A 9,875-nucleotide genomic window follows, 5' to 3' on the forward strand; every position below is an offset into this window, starting at 1 on the left:
AGTGGAGCTCCTCATGACACTCTCTTGCTGGACCTCCCGCCATGTGTTCTCTGTTCCTGTAGTCTCCAGATTGACATACATCTGTATGTCAATCCGGAGACAGTAGACAACAACGTACAGTTGGATCTCCAACTGTACGTTGTTGTCTACTGTTCCTGTGGATTCTCTTCTCTCAGGCACATTACTTTTGTACATGGCCACTATCTCTAGTTTTCACCTTTTGGCATCACTCGTGTGAATGTGGTTGGTGCCTTTCTGCGTGACTTCTATGGCTGACCGTACTTTGAGCCGGTTGTAACGTCTTTGTGGGGCTTTCGTATTTTCACCAAGTTCCCTTTATTGACATCTGTGCACTGGACCGCTCTGCGCACATCACTTTGTGTCTTCATTACATCTTTGCATTTCTGTATTCTCCACGCAATTTCTCTCATGTCCACAGCATCGTCCTGTCTGATTTTGTGTAGCCATGGGGGTTCTAGTGTGGATGCGGCCCTTCTCCCTCTTGCCATTTGGAAAGGTGACACCCCTGTGACCGCATTGGGGTAAGTCGATGAGCAGCCAGAGCTTATTTAACAGTCTTTTATGGGTTTATTCTAGCTGCACTAGTGAGTTGTAAGGCCCCTTTGACAAACCGGTTGGCTCTTTCTACCAGATCATTAGTCTGTGGGTGGTAGAGGCTTGCTCTCAACTGCCAAATGTTGTGTCTCCTGTGGAAGCTTTCCATCTCTCTGGAGACTAACTGGCCACTGTTGCCTGTCACGATTTCTTTTGGAAGCCCTTCTCTTTGGAACACCTAATTTAGCACTTCAATGATGGTGGCAGAGGTGATGTCTGGTACATATTCTACCTCCACCCATTTAGATAGGTAGTCCACCATAACTACGTAGTCCGTAGCTATGCTTGAGTGACATGGCATCCGATGATGTCTAACCCAATTTTGTGCCACACTCCTTCCGGAATTTCCATGGGGATCATGGCTGCCGGCCTTACTTTCAGTCTCTTGTCACTGTTGGCACATTCATGAAAATTCACGATCATGGTTCTGACATCCTGGTCCATGCATGGCCACCAGAATGCATCAAGCACTCTCTGTCTTGTCAGGTTGCTGCCTAAATGTCTGGCATGGGCTCTCCACAATATGACTTTCCGCATTCCCCTGGGGGGAATTACTTGATCTCCCCTCATGATGAGTCCACCCATCTCAACAATCTCATCATTGACTTTCCAGAATGGGCGTAGTCCTTCTGAAATTGCCCTTTCACTGGGCCACCAATTCCTAGCCCAGTCTGCCACTTTGCTCAGGGCGTCATCTTGCTAAAGTTCCTCCTTCCAAAGAAACTCATTTCCATGAACTTGTGCTTCCTTACATCCTTGATGGACTCTACGATGCATTCATCCTTGAGGAAGGTGGTGCCTGGGGTTCTGTGGTTTAGTATTCTGGACATGCAGTCTGCCTATTGTTTTGGATGAAGGATTTTGTCCACCCTGCAACGTGCATGATATCATAAGTGTACTCCTGTAGTTTTTCCACTATCCTGGTTAGTCTGGACATTGCCATTATTGTCCTTCCCGTGCTCAGCATATGGACTAATGGCTTGTGGTCAGTGACCAGGCAAAACTTGGTACTCCACACATATGTCCTGAAGTACTCCACAGCCCAGGCGTGTGCAAGCGTCTCCTTCTTGACTGTGGAGTAATTTCTTTTGGCTTCAGAGAACACGTTGGATTCGAAGGCAACCATGTTTTCTGTGTCGACTTTCCTAGTCCATAGGCACTGTCGTGCAGCTCTGTGCAGCAGTGCCAGGGGTCAGCAATGAAATGTAGATGAAATTGATGGCGTAGATTGACTAAGGAGAGGAATGCTCCCAATTCCCCAGCCTCATGTGTGGAAGTGATGGCAAGAGAGGGTTACACTTAAAAACACTATCATGGAATATTGAAGCCTTGTCCAAATATTTACTAGATGACGATGGGTGTAACTTGGTGAGAAAGTATCACATAATATGTTTCCAAGAAACTTGCACATTGACAGAGGTGAACGTACAAGGTTTTGCCTCATTCTACATGCCGGGGATAAAAGGGTCTAGAGGATGATATTCTAGCATTTATAGTTTCCCAGTCAATTAAATTGGGTTGGATACTTTGAATCTATTAAAGAACCGCATTTCTTTTGGAAGAGTTCTTGCCCAAGTAGCGTCCACCTTATGCTAGTTGAAGACTTCATTCTTCAATTCCAACCCCTTGAGCACCTTGAGGGAATCCTAGTGGATGAAGATAGAGCCTTCCACCGAAATATGCCCATAAATATGCCCTTGAACGAAAGTATATTATATATAATTTAGATCTCAGGGCACGGTAATGGAAGTGCAGCAGGGGATCCACCGGCTAGACCGACGTTTATCTCGCGGAGCAAGCACACACATATAGTCTACACTCTTGTTCCTTTTGGTGACAGATACTTTGTAAAAAGCTTTGAGATGTTAGATCGCTTGGAAAATGATCATAGATCTCCGAGTATGTTGTGTCGAGTATAGATTCATTGGATATTAATAATACTGAGAGGAGGGTCAGAAATTCAAACATCGCGGTTAGAGGCCATGCAAGGCGTACACATTTGTGGGCCAAACTTGAAGGATCTTCTGCCTGATTTGCAATGCAACATCCTCAAACCCCTTGAGTCAATTCTATGCAAGGAAGACCTAAGTTAAAGTGAGATGTTGAAAATGTATGTTGATATTTCTCCCCTCGTAATGAAAGCTGGGGATGTAAATAAATAATGTACCATTAACCATATAGGTTGGTTTGACATGGACTGCCAGTATGCTAAAAAAATATTGCTTATAGCCAGCATTAACAATGTGGAGATCATTGGTATGGATGCACTTTCAGCTGCCAGGAGTGATTACAAAAATCTGAAAACAAGAAAAAAAAGAAGCTGTTTGAAGAAGGGAAGTGGACTGCTTTATTAGAGGATGTAAACAATAAAAACTCTACTGACTTCTGGAAGTTGGCTAGAGCAGGGGATATGGACAGAAGAAATATCATACACGAAAGCATTAGTGATCATGTGTGGCATACTCACTATCCAAACTTGGGCATTGATAGTAGAGTTCTTATCATGACTATGGGTAATGGTATTACTTCCTTGACTATTTATTCACCCAAAACAAACATATTTACAAAGGATGAAATTGGGCTCAATAGCAAGGCAAAAGAGTGGCAAGGCGGCAGAACCGCAGAACCAGAAATATGGACGCCTATTTTTTTTAAATCGTATTTAATGCTATTTGGTCGAGATTGTGGTACCTGCGTCTTGGACTAAGGCAGAGATTGTACCTCTTTATAAAAGGGAGGGTGTGATAACCCTGTAAATTGCAGCCCAGTTTTGATGTTAGATGCAGCTGGAATCTTTTTTTTTTTTGCAACAGGGGTTTCAGCGAAGTTACAACCATGTTCTGAGGAATACAGAGCATTTAACCATCATCAGGTAGTATTTCATTAAGGCCTCAGTATAGTTGATCAGGCCGTCTGCCTCTCTCTTCATACTACAACAAAAATATTTTATCCTCACAAAGGTATGTTTATATGTAGTCAGCATCGATTTGAAGATTACATTTTATTCAGTACCATGCAGTAACTTGTGGGAATCCCTGATTGGTAGGGGTTGTGACTATTCACAGGGTCTCATCACTTCTCCCCAGAGTGGTGGGAGGCTTGGGAGGTGAGGCTGCTACTCAATAGTCCCCCTAGGAGTGGTAAAAAGCAGGAGGACCTCATAGGGAGAGATTCCCCCCATTTGGGATAGGGCATCCTGCCCTGTGAAAGCCTCCCTAAACCCTTGTACCCACAAGCCATGGGTCTACTGACTCCTTCTTCCTCCCAACCTGAAACTACTACTGTGTGTTATTGTGAAGTCTCTACTATCTTACCTGTAAGAGCAGATAGGACTGAGACGAAGAAGAACCAAAGAAACATACAGAATAAACCAGGAGGCATGAAGATAACTTCACAGGCATTGACAACAAATATTGACGCTACACAGGGGCGGTCACAGAAATATAAAGTAAAGACAGAGGAAGGACTAGAGGTATTCGGAAGCAGGAAGAGCAGTGAGGGAAGCTGCCGTCCATTCTGCAAGCCCTGGGGAATTCAAACCTGCGCTACCTGAAGCATCGAGAGCCTATAGATCTCGGAAGAAGAAGCAGAAAGGAATCTCGTGAGCCAGAGTAAAACCAACTCACTACAGAAGCAGGAAGAATCTATCGGTGGTGTGGGCTTTCCGAGGTGGACCGCGTGGTCCATAAAACACACTGAGACCACCACATCAACGGTTCCATGGAACCACACAGACCGAAGTGGACGAAAGCAGGCATATTCTCTGAACGCGTGCAGGACCGACAGTGACCGGAGAACCGGGGAAGAACCAGTAGCACTTCCTGGTGAAGATACAGGTAACAGGAGTTGTGGGAAAGGCGGATGGGGTCCAGGGAGTTCAAAGAGTCAAGTATTCCTCAGGAGTGATCTCCCTCGTCACAGTGGCGATACCCAAAGAACCAAGAGTCAAGAATTCCTTGAGAGGGATCTCCCTCGTCCCAGTAGTCTTATCCAGAGAACCAAGACTCTAGTATTTTTTGGGAGTTATCTCCCTCGTTACAGTGGACATACCAAAAGTCAAGTATTCCTCAGGAGTGATCTCCTTCATCACAGTAGTGATAATAAGAGCCAAGTATTCCTTGGGAGTGATCTTCCTCATCACAGTGGTGATACCAAGAGAATCAAGAGTCATGTATTACTCAGGAGTGATCTCCCTCATCACAGTAGTGATACCCAGAGAACCAAGAGTCAAGTATTCCTCGGTAGTGATCTCCCTCGTCACAGTGAGAATATCAAGGGTCAGTTATTCCTCAGGGGTAATCTCCCTAATCAGATTAGTGATGCCAAGAGTCAGGTATTGCTCGGAAGTGATCTCTCTCATCATAGTGGTGATATCAAGAGAATCAAGAGTCAAGTATTCCTTGGGAGCGATCCCTCTTGTCACAGGAGGTATACCAAGAGAACCAAGAGTTAGATATTTCTCTGGAGTAATCTCCCTCATCCCAGTGGTGATTTTCAAGGAAACAAGTGTAAAAAAAAGTATAAGGGATAGTCTCCTGGATTACAGGAGTACCCTGTAAAGAGTATATCAGGAGTGAACTCCCTCATCACAATGGTAAAAAGGATAACCATAAAATTCAAGAGTCCCTCAGGAGTGTACTCCCTTGTCACCATGGGAAACCCAATAGATGTGAGTGATACCAAAAGGACCAAGAACCTTTTTGGAGTAATCTTCACAATAGTCAAGATATAAAAAGTCTTGACAAAGTGCCAACAATAACAAAAGTGGATAAAGCCTTAACTCTGTGGTTCGCAAATCCTTGTGAAGCAGTACATAGACTTCTAAAGACTTGTACAAAGGATTATAAAGGAAAAGCCTTCAAAATCTCTTCCAGATAGGCCAAGATAAGGGAGTCATTCTCTTGGTCTGTGTAAATTTGGTAAATCAGACACTGGTGCAAGAGACGGCTGTTAAGTCAGCTTAAGACTGGATTGTTTCACCAGGAGAACTGAGCCATTCTCCTGGTGGTTTTGTCAAGAAGTCTAGTGAATCCTTTTTAGTTTATTTCTTAGTGGTCGGGGTAGAGTAGTTGGTTTGGACAGATGACAGTATGTTGGGTTTTGACTGACATCCTGATGAGTACCCAAGTTATTAAGTGTTGAGGTAGGGACAACCCACCGAGAAATAGGGCGAGGGAGGTTCTTTTCCTTTAAAAAAAAATAAAAGTCTATAGCCAAAATGATAATGCTTTGTCAGCCTCCTTACTCCATCTCGCCACACGGTATACCTGATTACCTGCATAAAACCATCCAATTGCCCAATAGCAACAACAAATAGGTTATATGGTGGAGCATAGCAGGGGAATTGACAGCTTCCTTAAAGATACAGAAGGGTTTAGGCGGTGTTGCATCTTAGCCTCCACCTTGTTCTGTATTTTATAAATGGTCTAATAGATCAACTGCTACAACTCAAAATGGATGCCCCTTACTTAGCAGCTAAGAAGATCTCTCTTCTAATGTTTGTCAACTACCCTATTCTCATGTCAGCCAACCGTATGGCTTAAAGAAGCAACTAAATGTATTCAGTGATTGTTGGAAGTCATTGGGCCTGGAAATAAATCTAACAAAGACTTAATCATGGATCTTCTCCCCCTACATAGTAAACCCTGCATATTAGCGATATGATTGGATGGAACAGGCTTAGAGCAAGTTTCAACTTACGATTATTTGGCACGGAGGTTCACGGGCAATTGCAGGTGGGTAGAGCAGCTTGATACATCAAACTTGACCCTCTAAGTGTGAGTACAGTGATCGTAAGATCCACACTCAGCTAGGGCACCTACATTGGAGATCTATAGTTTACAGGCAAGGACAGCTGCATCATAAGGTGCCAAGCTGTGGGGTTCTCATAATATATAACACATTTGACAATTAAAGAAAATCCGTTTTTGAAACAAATGTTGAGCTTACCACAAAAGCACACCCAACATTTCACTTCACCTCGAAACCAACCTCATAAACATAGCTGATGAAACCGATATTAAACCAGTCCTTTGTTGAACATGTCTCTGGGCATGTCCTGCCCATCCAATGTAAACAAAAAAGCATTTCATGACCTGTTGGCTCAGGAGGGCGTCTCATCTCTGCAGTGGTGTTGGCATATACAAATACTCTGACTACACTAGGCTTATATCAGGCATAGCTTAATCCAGGAGACATTAATTTAAAGACATTTGAACTAAATGAGGCATGTAACATCTATACATTAGATCGTACAAAAAGCCGCTATGTGAACGCTTATCCTGAGGGAGGGAATACTGGGAGGTCAAGATGGAACCAGGATATGACGAGTATTTAGATTTTGTTACTCCTCCTTTTGCTCATTCGTTGTATACAAGGTTCCGACCCAATACACTCCCTTTAGCCTGCTTTCAATATTCTTGGTGAGTGTTGAATCCTGATATATACCGTTGTTGCGGCGGTATGGGGGAGGATGTGTCACATGTTCTATTCTTTTGTCCTGGTTATGAATAGGGGTGTACCGAATAGTAGATTTAAGCATTCTGCCTTACACCGAATAGTTGGACAAGTATACGGCCAGAGCCGAATATACTGAAAATGTGTTTTCCAGTGGCAATATTTGTATACATTGGGCACAGCCAGCTTGAAAATGATTTTTTAATGTGTCATGCAAGCATGTACCGGGTGCAGACAGCATGCACATGTGTTTTCAGTGGCAGATCTACTACATACTGGGCACATGCAGCGTAAAAATCTCTTTTAGAGGTCAATGCTGGCATCTATTTCTCAGATGGACCTCGTGTTTTTTCTTTGGACATAGCTGGCATTGAGAAGTTTTTAAATATGCTCCTTTGTCCTGCTGGTTACCTGGAATATATTGGAGCTTTGCCTCTTTGTCATTCATCCCTGCTAGGCAATGGAACTCCCTCCCTCTCGCCCTCAGATCCGCACCTTCACACCTCGCATTTCGCAAGGCCATCAAAACCAGACTATTCGCCTGAACCTCCAAAGTTATCCAATAACGTTCTCAGGACCACCCACCTGTGTACCTTATCCACAACAGATACATATAATTTGCTATATAACGATATGCTACACAATACGTAACCCTGTGCAGCCCTATCGCCCGCCATGTAACGCATCATGCACAACTAAGCACACATACTTGCAGTTGTAACTAAGTCGATTTCATGCAACAGCGGCACGATGCCTCTGGGCTGTTTTGTGCGCTTTATAAATGCAAATAAATAAATAAAATACATACGTTCCGACAGCTGCAATACATTCCAGCATTGTTACATCAATTTCCTTGCTGCCGCCTTCCTCTTACACTGTGCTGTCTGGGTTGAAAATCTGGCCGATGTGCCAAAGTGTTTTTCTGTTTTTTTTGTCTTTTTTGTGGGGGGTGAGGGGTTCCCCATGAACCCCTTTTTCTAAATATCCTCCACCCCAAAACGACCACATTCTTTACCTTTTGAATGACCCCACCATTGCCCATATCTAACTTCACTTTGCCTCTCTGGGGCTGAGCCTCTCTGCATGCCACATGCAGGACACTGCAAGAATTGGTATTACTATACCAACTAGTATGTAAATAAGTATTGATCGTTCAATGTAACAAGCGTCACAATGCTTTCGAACTGCTCCGTGCTGTACAAATCCGAATAAATAAATAAATAAATAAAGGAGTCATCACTCCAAGGGACATAATGTGGCCTGTTAGGAAGCTATTGTCTTCTAATCATCATTTTGGCAGGGTATGGAAGTTTTTCACGTGTTTCCCTTTGGATATGATAGGAAATTGGCATTTTCGCCCAATCTTTCTGACAGCTTTTTGCTTTAAAATTCACCTTTTCAACCAACTGTTTTAAAACATCTCTTTAAACGGTTAACCCCACCTAATGATAGCAGTTCTGAGAATATATACATCTTTAAAAATCAAGACGGATACATTGGTACAGTTTCCAAATAATAGTCAAATAAGAATTCTTTAGTTAACTTTCTAACTGAGATCTTGTTTGTTCCGGGTTAAATAGGGTTTTTTGAATGGAACTCAACCTATCTTGGGTGTTAGGTTACTTCAGGCTCCCTCAAGCGAGTTCACAGAGATGTTTATGCAAACTGGAGTATTCTAATGTTCTCACAATTTATGCTGTTCTGGGAAGTTTCCGATCAATCCTGCCTGCAAAAGGAAGGACCAAGTCTTACATTTGGCAAAAGGAAAATACGAATTCTTAGGAAAAGAGTTTCAAATGCCACAGAAACTTAGAGAACACTGCAAAATAGTGAGGGGCACAAGTAGCTCTAGAAATGTTGTAGAAGCTTTGAAACTAATGAAAATATCTAAATGTCCACCCCTTCATAAAATGAATAGATACCATTTTGCCAGATTTCAGATAAGTCCTGGACACCATTACACAACGAGGTCGTATAAACTACCTTAATAACCTAGGGCTAGAAAAATGCATGCAGGGTATTTTGTTAGCAAGCAGCTGAGCAATAGTCAGCCAAGAGTACAGTAGAATTGACTTCACTCCAATGAGATAAGGCGTATGAATGAGGTGCTCCAATGACTAGTCACAGGACATGTTTGTTTGATATATGTATCATTAATTTGGCAGCGCACATGTCTTTTTAGACATGATTTTAATACTTGCTCCGAGTGAATGCAAGCAATGAGGGGATTTTTCAGATATCTATCAACACTAACTAATCCCGCACCCCGCTGAAGGACTAAAACAAATCCTGATCCCAAAACCCCAGCTGGGCATGCAGCTTGCTGACCTAATATATCATGAAGACCTGAAATCAGATCCTCAAGGTAGCACGTGCTCTTTTCCTCATTGGTGCACACGGCAGATGTCAGCACTGTCCATGCACGCGTTCTTTCCCAAGCCACGTGCACGGTGATGTATGGGGGGGGGGTGTCCAAGCGCACCTATGCTCCTGAAAGCTTTTTCTGATTGGCCCTGCAGTTTGTTATATTATATTTTATTTATTTTATTGCAGAACTACAGAATTAAAACAAGCATACGTCTTCCATTAACACCTCCACCAAAAGAGTCACTAAAGCCCTAAAAGAAAATACACTGCAAAAAAAAAATAAGAAAACAATGAAAAGGCAGCCCAAGTCGTAGTGCACATTTCAAAAAGAGGTCACACTACAGATACACCATTGTTCCTATTTTTAGGAGCCTGTGCTGTTTGATACTTGGGAGGATTATTCCATCTGAATACATGGAAAGATGTTCTCTGCCTAG

This window comes from Ambystoma mexicanum, chromosome 2p (assembly GCF_040938575.1).
Source record: "Ambystoma mexicanum isolate Mex_15411 chromosome 2p, UKY_AmexF1_1, whole genome shotgun sequence".
In the NCBI taxonomy this organism is placed as follows: domain Eukaryota; kingdom Metazoa; phylum Chordata; class Amphibia; order Caudata; family Ambystomatidae; genus Ambystoma; species Ambystoma mexicanum.